The sequence below is a fragment of the Lagopus muta genome, chromosome 1 (genome assembly GCF_023343835.1).
Source record: "Lagopus muta isolate bLagMut1 chromosome 1, bLagMut1 primary, whole genome shotgun sequence".
In the NCBI taxonomy this organism is placed as follows: Eukaryota; Metazoa; Chordata; class Aves; order Galliformes; family Phasianidae; genus Lagopus; species Lagopus muta.
In genome coordinates, this window is record NC_064433.1 from 123,731,222 (window position 1) to 123,745,895 (window position 14,674).

The 14,674-nt window shown below is 39.2% G+C and overlaps 1 protein-coding gene across 7 annotated transcripts in view; it reads left to right on the plus strand.

The window, feature by feature from the left end:
• Nucleotides 1-14,674, plus strand: part of MID1 (midline 1) — a 248,068-nt gene that overhangs the window by 122,859 nt on the left and 110,535 nt on the right. The window contains exon 1 of one of the 7 annotated variants that reach the window (XM_048951155.1): nucleotides 14,058-14,174. The exons of the other annotated variants lie outside the window; for them this stretch is intronic. The gene's annotated coding sequence lies outside the window, so the exon portion shown is untranslated. Of the gene's footprint in view, nucleotides 1-14,057; nucleotides 14,175-14,674 lie in introns of those variants that run through there. 7 annotated transcript variants of the gene reach the window in all.

Consider the following 14,674-nt stretch of genomic DNA (forward strand, 5'->3'; position numbering starts at 1 on the left):
TAGTAGTGTATTAAATTAATCTTTTTTTTTTTTTTCTTTTTAGAGAGTATCGAGCACTTCTCAGAAAAATTGGACATATGAGAAAGATACATTTTTGTATGCATTTTTGAAAACATAAGATGTTGTATGCCCTCACAGCAGTAAGAATGGGGGAAAAATGAAATCTGCCTTGAGTTTTCTCAGCTCTGTTATGTACCAGTATCATAAGCAAGATAATTCCAAGATCTGTTCAAGCTATTGCATCAGAATTATCTTTATCTCATAAGGAAATGCAGCTTTTAACTTGGTGAGGGTAGATGTGATAACTCCAACCCTCAGTGAGATGGTAGTTTTCCTCGCTCATGACATTGGGTTGCTTTTGCAGGCATGGCTTTTGCACAGAAAGATTTAAGCTCTTGCAACAGTGCAGAAACTGGAATGACTCACAGTCTAGGAAGCACTTTGAAACATCTATTTTATGTCAAATGTAACACGATAGTAACTTTTAAATCATTCTTCTATAGCCTGTTTCTGACTTTCGTGCATGCGAGGGTGATGAGAATGAGCCTTCTGGTGGTTTATGGCATTGTTACAGATGTGATGGGGAGAGGTGAATATTAACTTGAACTGTTCTCTCTGAGCACTCTGCCAATCAGTTCACAGACCAATTATCCTGGAAAAGTCAGGCTGTTCCAGATGCTGTGTGCCATTACACAATTCCTTTCTGCTCCCTGAGAACCTGAAAAGGACAGATGGATTATTAAAGGGAAGTGTGACCCAAAAAAAAAAAAAAAAAAAAAAGAAATCCTCCTGTGTCTCCTGTATCTAAAATTTTTAGTATTTCCTTTTCTAAAATGAACCAGAGTCTCCTGAAATATATAGGTCAAAAGCAAAACTTGTAGCCCTTTGGCCCTGATTTTGTCAGGCGTGTAATAATAGGATAAGGATAAACACATACGTGGGAGATTGCTTTAAAAGAGTGAACGTTTTAAAAAATGTTTAGTCCTGAGAACAAGCATTACTCAATGTACTTGAGATCTTTTCCAAACAAGCAGTCCATTGCCAAAACTCTGGGAACTGGTGTGCTTCATCTGGTACAATGGGGTGATATTTATCTTCAGACTAGACAGAACAAATCTTCTTTTTAAGCCCCTGTGGCCCTTTAAGTACTGGTATGACTCAAAGTAAAGAAAGATATTTATCAGAGAGTTTCAAGTGGATGTTGAAGTATTATGCTCTGAATGTTTTATATTCTCCTATCTCTGCTATATATTATTTTGAGCTCTGTCTTTGCATCTGAAATACGATGGATATGCGTGTAAGATACCCATGTTCCCAATGCAACATGAAGTAAGTGGAATAGGTTTTTTGTACAACTGTTTTGGGGGAGGAATGTCGCGCAAATGCTGCTGAATAGTTAACACTTCTCACTGACTGACTCAAATGTCTTATATCTAATTTTCACTGCTCAGGCCACGAGTGGTTGAATTCCACTGACATATGCGTGATTAATTCTGTTCATACTGTCAGATGCTTTTCTCTGTTACTTCGGTATAAAAAAAACCTGCATAACATAACGTAATCTATTTTGTGATCTAGAAGTGAAAGTCCTGCTCAGGTCAGTCACCTGAATTTGCAATTTTTCATGGTACAGTTGAGTAATTTCAGTTGAGTCCCCATAGTTGCTATATTGGTTTATAATTATAAACCATTGTGACCATATCTTGATTGCATAGAAAGGGTCCACCTGAAGACCCTACAGAGCTGATCTGATGGAATGATAATAAAGCACTCAAACAAGGACAGTGTGTCTCAGAACCACATTTTAGTTTGGTTTACAGGAAGTATTAATTCTTGTAATTTCATAATCCCAAGCACAAATACAGTGTAAAACTATAGATTTTGGTAACAAACATTTTTCATTTGAACTGCAGGAGTTCAGCATTTCCAAATAATTTACGATACAATATGGTAAACAGAGCAGCATTTCTCTGCTACGTTAAAAGAACCCTGTGCTGTCTCTGCATGTATGATAAAATCCTGGCATGAAAGCACATTAACATGAAGTATTCACTTTTTCTTCCTAAGAGTTCAAAACCTTTTGCTCCTGTGGAATTTAGGTGATGCTGGATATTTAGTTTACAGTCTTCCATTCACCTTTGAAAGGCATAGGTTATAATCTGATTTAGATGACAATTGGGAGAGCTCAGTTGTCTCAGTTTAGCTCTTTGTTTATGAAACCACCATCACACACTTAATGCAGTGCTGAGCATGGTGACAACAGGCCCATTTTGAGGGGCTCTGGCACAACCAGAGTAAAAGAAGCATGGAGTATAAACTTTGCTCATAAATAAATAAATCTAATTAGTTTCTTTCTTTTAAACTTTACTCTGACAGATTATGGACTGTTCTGCATTACAAATGGCAAAGCTTTTGGTACTGCTGGAAAAGAAATCCTCAGTAGGACAAATGGCATTAAGGCTTAAGTAATTTGTGCTGGTTTGTTGAAGGTGTCAATGTGGCAGAATGTGGCAGGGTGGTCAGGTGACTGCCTAGATACTGTGTTTAGTTGGGAAGATGCTTACTCTGATCATTGTCTTCGGTCATCTCTTTACTTCTATCCTATCTTGGAGTTGTAATAGCGCTCAAAGGTTGGTTTAAAAACCCTGTAAGTTAATCGATCAAAATAAGTTGACAAATTAAACTGTGGCCTTAATTCATAAAGGTAACAACAACAAAAGAAATTATTTGTAAAATGGATATTTCTAGTCCTGCATTAATTTCTGAAAAGAAAGCTTGATTGTGGTTTTTGTTAAATGTCTGGCAGTTAATTCTGTTTCTGTAATCAAATACAGATAAAAAGCTGTGTATTGCAGTCGCCATAAAGGTTTTTCCAAGGTGCAGAAGACAAAGGTTTAGAGTTCAGCACTTCAGGGGGCTAATGTGTATTATTAAGCTACTTCTTGAATGGACCATAGCTAAATCGTTTTGCTGCCAGTCAAGATAATGATTACAAATCACTCACCTAGGGAACTGCTTCTGGATGTAGACAGGCCAGATTCTGGGGATGCAGTTAAGAGGACAGAAAGGAGAGAGGTTTATATATGTATAGATGATTTTTGAGCAGTCGCATGTCAAAAAGGAGGGAAGGGAAGAGAAAGGAAAAAATTGGCTGGCCCCAAACGGAGAAAAGAGAGAAAACAAAGCTTCCTTCACTAATCTCAACTGGTCACGTAATTATAACTTCTGAGTTCTCAGAAGAGAGCTACCCTACTATCACAGCCCTAAGGAGGAAGCGAGACTTTGAAGCCAGAAGTTAACTCTAGGAAAAAAATTATATATTTGTAGCTTTTAAATGAAGCAGGATTTATACTGAAATAATAACCTTATCAGTGATAGCAAGGCTCCTGGTGAAATTTGGTGATATTTTAATCTCTGTCTACCCAGATTTTTAAGTACATTCTTTGTGTCAAAGGGGCTTAGCAATGGTGACAAAATAACATACTCATTGACATGGATGTGAAAGAGGAAAATACCTTCTCCCTTCCCCTTACTGGTAGTTCTGATATGTAGATAATATATATTACTTGCATATTTATATGGAACTTTTTTTTTATCCATTTACTGCTAAATGACTTAATAATAGTTGTGGATAAAATATGTTTGTTTTCTAATTAAAACAAATGAAGATATCCAGAGGACAATGCTAAATCTTTTTTCAGCAATAAACGTTTAAGTGAGTGACGGTTGTGCTGCTGCATTTTGATTTCACTTATGCCTGCCAAAATATTACATTTCTCAGGCTTTCCTGAATATCTCATCCATGCTAATGGGAGGAAACGCGTTGGTTTCTGATCTATTCCAGAAAATACCTTGTCAAGTGGCTTGCACCCTCAGGTCTTTGAACAGAGATTGGAACTTATTGCTGATGGTTTTAGTCCGATATATTTACTTCATACTAGCTGAAACATGTGGAGTCCTTAAGGAGCATACATTTTTAATAGAAGAAAGCAGCATGCTGTAAATTACTTTGCTCCATCCCTTAGATGCATTTCTTTTGAAAGAAGGGAGAAGAATTAGTATCTTGTCAAATATAAAGATGACTAAGATGGCAACAAAGATCATTCAGAATATGGTATAGAGCTAAAGTTAGGAGGACAGGTGACAAAAATGAATTCTGTGGGCTCTGTTTTTCACTGATTCATTTATTTTCTTTTTCTTTCTCTTTAAAAAAAAAAAATGTTTTATCTGGCTTCACTGCATTCTGACTTTCACTACTGAAAGAGACTTATTTTTTGGTCCCAGTTTGAGCGGTTTTATGTTGTTGAGATGGAATGCTTGGTCAGTGGAAAGTAGCAAGTGCTGGAACAAGCTCTGCTCATCTCTGTTGGTTTAACTAGGTCTGGCCTTTGTGAAAGCCTTGAATAAACACTGGTTCATCCATTCCTGATGACAGTCCTTAAATCTTTGATGGAAGTGACCAGAAGTTTGTTATCAACTAACTTGTTCAATGTAGTTGTACCCCTCACCTCTCTTTTAGAGAGGAATGTTTGTCCGGAGGTCAAGAATCTAGAACATCCTGATTGTAACTGACTTTCTCTAAGTTAACCATGAAGGATGGCTATCTACAGAGGAATAGTCATACTATATGTTTTGCGTATCTATCTCTAGAGGAAAACTACTCCCATCCTGTGGTGTTTGTTTCACTCAATTTTTCTAGACAAAACCTAAGAAGATGGCTAAAATTTGATGTCTAGCTTTTTATTGTCTGAAACTGAAGTGTCATTCTCCTTCATATCTGAAGGAACTTACCTATTGGTTCATTAATAATGAAGAAAGCCTAACTAAAGCAATGTTCCCCATCCCTTTTTGCACACTCTCAGGCCTGTTTTTAACAATAACATATCTGTGACACTACAGAGAACCAAAGCTGATTTTTCCTAGCTGAAGATGGGAGAATCAGCTGCAAGAAACTATTAGATGGAGTGAATGGATCATAGCATGGATTTACATTCCAGATGTGACTCCACAGGCTTATGATGGTTGCACCACTGTGGATATGCATGTTATTGCTGATGAGGCAGTTGGAAGAAGTAGGAAATACTGCAAAAGGGAGTGCAGGAGCAAAGCTTTTAACATATCAATCTCATAGGATAAAACAACTTTATTTTTTCCAGCATACTGCAGCTGCTTCTTCTCTCAACCTGTTTGGGTAATATACAACTACAGAATGTCCCAAATTGGAAGGAACCCATGGGGATCATTGAGTCCGACTCCATGGAATACATGTTTACAATGTCTTGTGGCTGAAATGGAGAGTGATCGTGTTCTGGTAGGGAATGTTTTGCTAGGACAAACTCAAGTAGAAGAGAGTATTAAGTTGATCCAGCAAAAAACAGAGGTAATAAGATGATGTGATGTTGTTTTATCCATCTGCACGGTTTCAAAGACAGACAGAGAGCGTGTTTGTCTGTGCAGGGGCACCAGCTGCCAGCCAGAAAGATTGCCTGGAGAAGATGTTCCTGTTGTCTAGCTGTTCTTTAATAAATATTCTCTGAATAGCATTCAAGCTATTGAGCAGATTAGTTTTGTTTGTTGTGGAAAAAAAAATGGAATTCCTCCTTTTGTTACACAAAAGTCATCATGACCTTGAATTTAACACAGACTCTTTGAAATTAGCACAGAATAATCCAGAAGTGGGTTGTCAGACAGGTAAATGAGGTAAATCCTGGGCTCCATCAGAAGAGGGGTGGCCAGCAGGTACAGGGAGGTGATTGTCCCTTTCTAGTCTGCTCCTGTGAGGCCCCATCTGGAGTACTGTGTCCAGGTCTGGAACCCCCTGTACAAGAAAGAGAGTGCTGTTGGAGAGGGTCCAGAGGAGGGCCACCAAGATGATCAGGGCACTGGAGCGCCTCCCCTGCGAAGACAGGCTGAGGGAGCTGGGCTTGTTCAGCCTGGAGAAAAGAAGGCTGTGGGGTGACCTCATTGCAGCATTTCAGTACCTAAAGGGAGCCTACAAACAGGAGGGGAATCAACTCTTTGAAAGGGTTGATAACTGCAGGACAAGGGGAAATGGTTTTAAGTTGAGGGAGGGAAGATTTAGGTTGGATGTCAGGGGGAAATTCTTTACAGAGAGAGTGGTGAGGTGCTGGAACAGGCTGCCCAGAGAGGTTGTGGATGCCCCATCCATCTCTGGAGGTGTTCAAGGCCAGATTGGATGGGGCCCTGGGCAGCCTGGTCTAGTATTAAATGGGGAGGTTGGTGGCCCTGCATGTGGCAGGGGGCTTGGAGCTTCATGATCCTTGAGGTCCCTTCCAACCCTGGCCGTTCTGTGATTCTGTTGTCAGATGCTCTTGTCTGTCTTTCCTTCTGCTTTGTTTGTTTGTTTCATGCTGCTGAATCACTTTGGTTGCTTTGCAGATTGTACAAACTACCACCTGCAGCAGCTACTTGGCTCAGCCACTGCTGTGTCTGAGTGGTTCACAAAGACATACTTATTCTGCTTGGCATTAATTAGATGGAGACGGTGGGAAAGAACAAAAGAAGAAAAGAGAATTTATTGCATTCCTGAGCTGATAACATGGACAAGACTGACAAGTGGAGAGGAAGCTTATAGAGCATAGGGCCTCTCAGTACTGGAAACTGAAAAAGGAGCTACAACAACAAACATTGCTAGGGAATAATCCAATCTAGTCCTTTCTTTGCAGTCCAGTAACTTTATTTTTTAAAGAGGCCTTCTGCTCTATTTGACCTAAAGAAAGTTGGGTAGGGTAACTTAATGATAGGCATCACAAATAAAAGCCATCTGGAATGGAAAACTGACTTTGCAATTAATATTGAAGTGCTGTGTATCTTCACAGTGCTGAGCACTATTAGACGCTGCATCCATTCATTTGTGAAATTATTGCTCAGCAGATCCAAAGTTTAAAATTGTCAGTGGATCTTGGTGCCATGGAATGTTCTGAATGCCCAAAGCACAAAAATGCTCTCAAAGGAGAAAATGATGGGAAATAGGCATGCTGATGTCTGTCCATCTGCCTGATACCAGCAGTAGAGTGGATACTCCAGGGAGAGGCTCAGTCAGTAATTGGTTTATTCCTCAGTTTTCCCCAAAGTTAAATGTGTTATGTGGGCCATAGCCTGTCTGTAGCACTGGTGAAGACTGATCATTTTCATAGCAAATATTACTTTTTTTTCCAAAGAAAAATATGCCTTTATTAGAAATCTCTGCTTCAAATGGACTAAAACGAATAGCTGCAATATGTGTCCTTCTCAGCTGGCCAACTCGTTGTTTTCTGTGACGTACTAATATCTTGTATGATATTCAGCTTTTGAAATATAATTGAGTGCATGATGGCTTCTCCATGTGCAGAAGCTTTAACGCTCTTAGAGGGGTGTCATTTCATGCTCCAGATTTGAAAGTTTCATAACAGTTCATCCCCAAAGATACTGTTATTGCTTACATAACCAGCTGATTTTTTTTTTTTTTCCTTAAGTCATTGTTAGTCTTTGTTCTTAGGTTTACCTGATAGACTGCATTCTTTTTCAAGTATTTTTCTATCTCTTGCTCGAGAATAAATGTGCTGTTTCCTACTTGGTCTGAGCTGGGAGTTATGCGTTTAGTTTTAGTTTATGGTGTAACTTATGGTATGTCACAGTGGCAGGAGATTCTTTTGATGAAAGGCAGAAAGTTTACCATATATCATATTTATTTCCTTGTCTCTTGGTTGACGTTGATTTTTTGGGTAAGACTCCTTAGCACACACTGCCATGACAGTGATACTGAGACCTGCAGGTGCTTTGGGCAGCCTACAACACAGTGACAGGCTCTTCTTTCTGGTCAGTGGGAGCTAATACTTACATGACTCCATAATCTGGAATTTGGCAATATTTTTTAATCTTCTAGATGCAGGTGCACAATTCTGTACAAAGACACCTGCATAAGAATGAAGAGTAAAGAGTAAGACACAAGAAGAAAGTTCTCAGACAATTAGAAATTTTGTAATAAATAGGGGAAAAAAAGGTTGTTCAGTTACACAGATTGGCACTCACTTTATTTCTTGCAAACCACTAGTATTTAAAGAGGGAATGTGATTGATGGGATTAATTAGAGCTATATGTTTAACACTAGCCATAACGACCTCATTAATTAAAACCTGAACTTTTGAAGACGAGTCTACTCTGATTCTGATTTATGAATTCTCTCTTCTTTGTTTCTGAAATAAAGAAAAATCAGGTGAACAGGTCAGTAGTGCATACAAAAGTAATATGCAGTGCATTACAGTGATTTATATTTCTTTGGAGAATCAGAAAAGCACAAATCAACACATTAATCACATGTAATCAGCAAGGCCAGCTTTTGTGGAGATATTTTCTTTAGCAGACTCTGGAGATCTGGGTTTAAATTCATCTTATGTGAGGTTATACGAACTATTCTCTGAACTAGCTGTAGACTAAGTATATCATTCTTTCCATGATTTAAGCAATTTGCTTTCCACTGAGTAGCCATAATCATCTTCTTTTATAGACTTGCATTTGTAAATAGTTATCTCTCTTCACTTGATAAAGTTTTAGGAGAGTAACAGAAGGTTGTATATGTTTCCATTCAAATTGAGGGTCTGGATTCTGCAGCCTTTAGCAAATGTAAAATGCACATAAGCCACTCAACAGGCACTACACTGCTAAGTAAGGATCAGTGTTCCCTGATGCTTTGCTTTGTTTTGCGTGAGATAATGTTCTTTATTAAAAGATAGTTTTCTTTTACTAACAGCTTTCAAGGCTATTCAGCTCATTTTGCTCATGGTCCTCATTCATTTTAAAATACACTTGGTACAGTGAATAGAAGAATTTTCCTGGAAGACAATAGATACACCCTTGGGACTAAAGACCATTTCATTAGCATATACTTGCTTTGTCTCTAATCCTCTGAGTATTTATCTATGTACTTAACTTTATTTAGCTTTCCCAGGAAATTCATGTATCTGATGCTATCTCTCCGTGTCCTGCAGCACGATCCCCATTCCTATGAGCAGTGCGAAGGCATCTCCTTCAAAGAAAGCCACGGAACAATGAATGGCCTTAGTTGAAAAGAGAACTGAAGTTTCAGCTGCCATTCACATGTAATACGTGTGAATGAGCAAGTCAGAAATTCATCTCATGATTTTGCCAATCATTTGAAACATTATTTTATTCATATGGAAATCATAGATTCCTGTATGCATGTAATTGAAGTAACAGTTTGATGGTCACATACAGTTTAAGAGAGGTATGTGATTTCCAAAATATTTATTTAACAGTTGCTCAGGAATACATCAATTTTTGTTAAGACAAAGCACATGACATAAGAATCACGTATGGTCAGGAGAAATGTAGTTTGACTTGGCTCTGAACGTACAATGTTTGAGTCACTGAAGATAACATATTGTGGCTTATTATCATGTTGAATCAAGGTATTTCATACCTATCGCTCTTGATAACTTTCCTGCAGTTTTTTCAGGAATTTTGAGTAAAATGCAATTTGTTAAGGGAACTTTGAACTCAAAGCTTGGATTGTTTTCAGCAGCAAGGATGTTGGCTTATCAGCAAAGAATAGAGGCAATGTATTTGCCTTGTGTTCACCTGTATGAATCTGTTCCTCTTTAAATCTGATCTGAAAGCATAGCAAGATGGAGAATGACTGACGAAGTGCAGAGGTTAGGCCTTAGCACTGCAAGATGACAGCAGCTCCTCTAGAGTGATCTGACAAAATGCTTACTGTTTCAGCGTAGTTAACTGAGCAGAATGAGAGGCTTTCTTCTTTCTTTCCAAGAGCCTGCTATGTAGAAAGCACAATGAATAATGTTACACAGAGCAGCAAGTATAAAATAATTAACTTCAAAACCTAACCTGACCACTTACCAAACAGCTTGTTGTAGTTACCTGGAATGTTTTCAGAGCATGATAAAGGACAATATTCAAATTTCACATCTCTAGTCCTTTAGACCAAAATCTTCACTGTGTCTTGAATTTGAACAGGTAAACAATCCTTTCAGCTGTGCTGCAGGAGAAGACATAAAAATGAATCAGTTTATTTGTGTTTGTCTGATGTGGTTTATGCTTTTTTTATTTTCTTTTTTCTTCTTTTTTTCTTCTGTTTTAGAAGCATACATTTGCACATTGATAGTCTTTAAATGCTATTTTAACAATTTGGACCACCTGATATTTTCAGACACCTGCCTTGATCATTCCTGCAGCGTCCTTCAAGGGGACAGATTACAGTTCAGTGCTGTCTCATTCATCTAACAATTTGGAACAGAGTAATTAATCTTCACTTTCTCTATCCAAAACCCCACATGCAGCATTGAGCAAATGGCTTCAGTACTCATGGGGAAAGCATGTTAAAAGCATGTAGCAGTAAAATGGGGTGTGAGCAGTTTTTATTTTTCCCTCTCCCTGCTTTACCTATCCCCAAGATTACAAATAGCTGGTGTATATTGGAAGTGAGGGGAGTTTCTCTTTGTGGTTTACTTGGATATTTAGGAAGATAGGGGAAACTGGATATTTCATAATCTGTTCATCTGATAGGAATCAAGTACTACCCGTTGCTCCTCCAGAGAGGCACAAAGTGTTCTACGATCAAGTGCTGGTACTGAAATTAGGGTTTACCTTTCTCCAGAGAGCATTAACAGTGGGTCATTTGTAGTGTGCATTATTGGGCCGAAGTCCGAGTATATTTAAATACCATTGTAAAATGCAGATGAACCATTAGAGAATACCTGCCTACACTCACTCATCATTATCTTCAGATTTCTATCCACAAGACAGAGTAGGGATTTTATAGTTCAAAGAACAATTAATATTAAACAACCATTTAGAGAATTGGTAATAAGCATTTATATGAAACAACATAATATTAAGAAGCTGTTCAAATAGCATGAGATGCTTTTGCTGACATGACATTTCTAAATTAATCCAAAAAGCTAGACTGTATTATGTTATTTGTTTTTTTTTCATAATTATTCCTTCTATGTCCTTCGTATACCAAGAGAATCACAGGGTGCAGACACTAAATAAGTGGTGGGAGCATCTCTGCTTCCTTCATTTGCTATATTTGGAGTGGGCAAGGAAGGGACTAATCAATGTACTTCTCCAAGTTAGGAGAGCTATGCAGTTCTGATGTAATTTCAGAACATCACTGAGGCTGCTCTAAATTTGGCACTGCTCAACAAACAAGGGAGCTGTAGATGTCTTGTGGATCAGACCCTCTGTACAGACTGCATATAAAAAGAAAGAATGCAGATGCATTATCAAACCACTGATTGTTATTATTTTTCTTCATCAGAAGATCCTATGATTAGCTGCCTAGCATAAGTAATTTATGAGTCTGCTCTCTGGCTTGCCTTTGAGAGAATGATAAACTGCAGGCATATTAGCATATTTGTTTTAATTGTTAATGTTAGAACAGATCTCTCCTATGATCTCATTATGGTATGCTATGGCATTTACATTCCATGTACAGTGGATTGATTGGAGTTCAGCTGCTTGGTGCCTGACAGCAGCACCTATCAATCTAAAAATATGTCCCCTGTCCATCAAAATAAGATTAAATAGAATTCCACAAATGCTTGAGCTTTTAAAAAACCTTGTTCGCGTTTCTATTCTGCACATGAAATAAGTGGCAGAGAGAATTTTCTCATGTAGAATAGATGCAAAGCAGTAAAGACAGAGTTTCTGAGGCTGCATGTTGGGATCTGCAAACCAACAAGTAGAAGCCTCAGTTTCTGGATTTCCAAAACCAAAGCAGGACGACCAGGTCCAACAAAAACAATACTGAGTGCTTATGTTTCAGGGAATTGCAATAGTGAGTTTTGTGCCCAAACTAAGTTGCTTCTCACAGTTGGTCCCGCTATCATGTTTTCCTAGTATTTTGTATGCTCTGTGGAATTAGGTCCTCTTACAGTCCCGTTGGACACCTGCTCATTTCTGTCCTATCGTCAATCTGTTCCAGTTCCTGCAGTATTGTGTTTCTTGATTGCAAGGAGCATTGTAACCAAAATAATACTGGGTTACTATACAGCATAGCTATAGGGCGTGCAGAAAATGAAACATGCTATTTAACACCCCTTTAAACAACAGGACGAACTTTTCCCATACAGAGCTGACCCTGTGTTCTGAAGAAACAGAAGCCTGCACAAAAACCAAGATAAATTCTATAGTGTCACTAGAAATCCGTTATTTAGAATTCACACGATGAAACATAATCATTTTACAGTGGTTCAATAAACAATCCTCATTTATGTATCTGAGACTTAAGCTTTGTTAAGCTCAGATACAACAACCTATCCCTCTAGTAATACCTGCATGCACGCGCATTCTCATGTATGTGAAGTAAAAAGTGCACTGAAGCCTTCATAGGCATCCAGGTAAGTTTTGGAAGCTTCTTCCAGTGTTGTCCATTAAAACATATGTGATGAAGAAGCGTGCATGCAGAAATCAAGGTAAAAATAGCAGTAAAACTAGAGCTGTTGGAACTGCTTTGCATTGCTTTTGTGATAGATTAGATTTCACTACAAAAAGCCAGGTATTTATTGAAACTTTGTTTCAGACTGCAGTTGATTGTCTGCAAGGGAAGGGCATGAAAAGCTCCAACTAGCTATGGTATGGAAAAACAGAGGTAGGATAGCACCTGCCAGTAACATCAGTCTTCACGGTGGTTGATCCTGAATGCACCCAGATGAATGTGATACAGCATGGCTGGAGAGACAGTCCAAAGAAACTGCAAGATGCTGTTTAATGAAAGCTCAGGGATAGGAAATGAGCTGAGGAATCTAAAATCCATCCAGCTTGGATTTGAGCTATGACCCCAGCTAGGCCAGTTATAACTTGATTTGACTATAGGTTACCTACGGACATTTAATATCATTTAAAAAAAAAAAAAAGAAAAGTTGCAATAATCACAATCCTTCTACACATCTGTCTTGCTTTCTGCATGCTCATTTCTCCAGTTATGAGCTGACATTCCACTTACATGCTAACAGACGCTGCCTGGAGAAACCTTTAAAAATCCTTGTGAAGGGTGTGCACATGTGAGGGCTCCAGTCTATTGTTTCAAGTGAATGAAATGAATAGGAAATTAAATAATCACAACAGTTGTTTATTGTTTCAATGAGAACAAAGTACTGACTCCATGGAAGAAAGACCAAAGACTGTGGCTTTGCATCCTTATGCTCAAACCTCTGAGGTATGTTTTGCTTCACTTTACCATGTTAGCATTGTATGAAAGAAGGCACTGGAACATGAAAAGCGGCAAACACAAGGAAGCAGTTCTTTCCTGCTGTTTCCACTTTGCATGAATTTTTAACACCTTTACTGGAGACCCAACATCTGGTGTGACTTCAGTCAGGGTTTCTCCTGGGCACTTTGATGAAGCATTTGTAGTTTGCTGTTGCAGTTTGCTGCTTGCATGCAAATTTAGGAAAAAAAAAGAAAAAAAGAAAAAAAGAAAAAGGAAGTTAAGCAACTACTATCCTCTGACATTTCTGACATTTCACTTGCTAAATTTCAGAAAGTAGGGTCTCCATGGGGTCTTGGGCACTATACTCTTTCAGATCATCTCCGTTTTTTGCAAACTCCTGCTGGATTTCAGTCTGTTATTATTAAGTTTTTGAGTATTATTTGGAAAAAGCAATAAACAGAGCCTTCTGAAACTCTCAGTCTGCATGTGGTGGGTTTGGACAGCCTCAGTCTCCTGTTACCATCTGGGGCGCTGCCGCTCCCTTGTCACTCAGCACTGAGTTAATTGCTCCTGGGACTGAGCTTGCCCTATGCCTGGCTGTGTGATGGTGCTATCCCACGGCCTCCTGTCCTCTGTAGCCTCCACGCCGATTGCTGGATGCTCTGTGAGAGGACCCTGCTTCCTCACCCTCTGTGGGTTGGTTCTTGAGAGAGAAAGCAGGTATTTCAGAGCCGGCCCAGCAAGAAGGGCAGTCGACTGGCTGGCGGAGGTGGTTAGGTGGAGCGGGTTTTCCTGCAATTGTAGGGAAGGCTTTCCTGTTGTGCTCCAGCCGCCGCTGCCTTACAGTGAAGGAGACGGGCAGCGCTGGGATAGGATTGCTGGGACGGGGGCTGCCACTGGGCTGCCCAGACTTCCCGAAGGGTCAGCGGTCCCTATCTCTGCAGCCATGGCCCAGCCGGGAGGAGGAGGGCGGGATGCAGCGGTGGGTACCTGTGGGGTGGCTTCTCACCAGCTGCAGCCAGTGCTGGATTGTGGGGGCTTGTCATCACGAGGGACTGGGGAAACGTTTTTGAAGGTGTTCAGTGTTGGTACAGGAAAAGTGGAGGTTTGGTCTATTGCTGAGATGAATTTTGTTTTCAGTACTAGAAATGGGGGGGTGGGAAAAGGGAACTTTTTGGGAGTCTGTATTTACTTCTTGTGCATTCAAACAAGCGCTTATTGTTGTCTTGTTGTCACGAAGCAACAAAAGTATGAGAGCTGAAGGGAGCATAAGCATCTTCATAGTGTTAACAACATCTGGAACATTATAATTCTGTTTTAAAAATAACAGATGAAGACTGAGATGTGTGTTTACACAAGAAGGAGAAAAAATACAGTAATTCCCTAAAGTCTGTTCCACTCCTCAAGCAAAGTCTTTTAAATCCCATTTATTTATTTGTAACTGATGAAGTTATGTAATCTAGAACTATGACACTAAGTAGG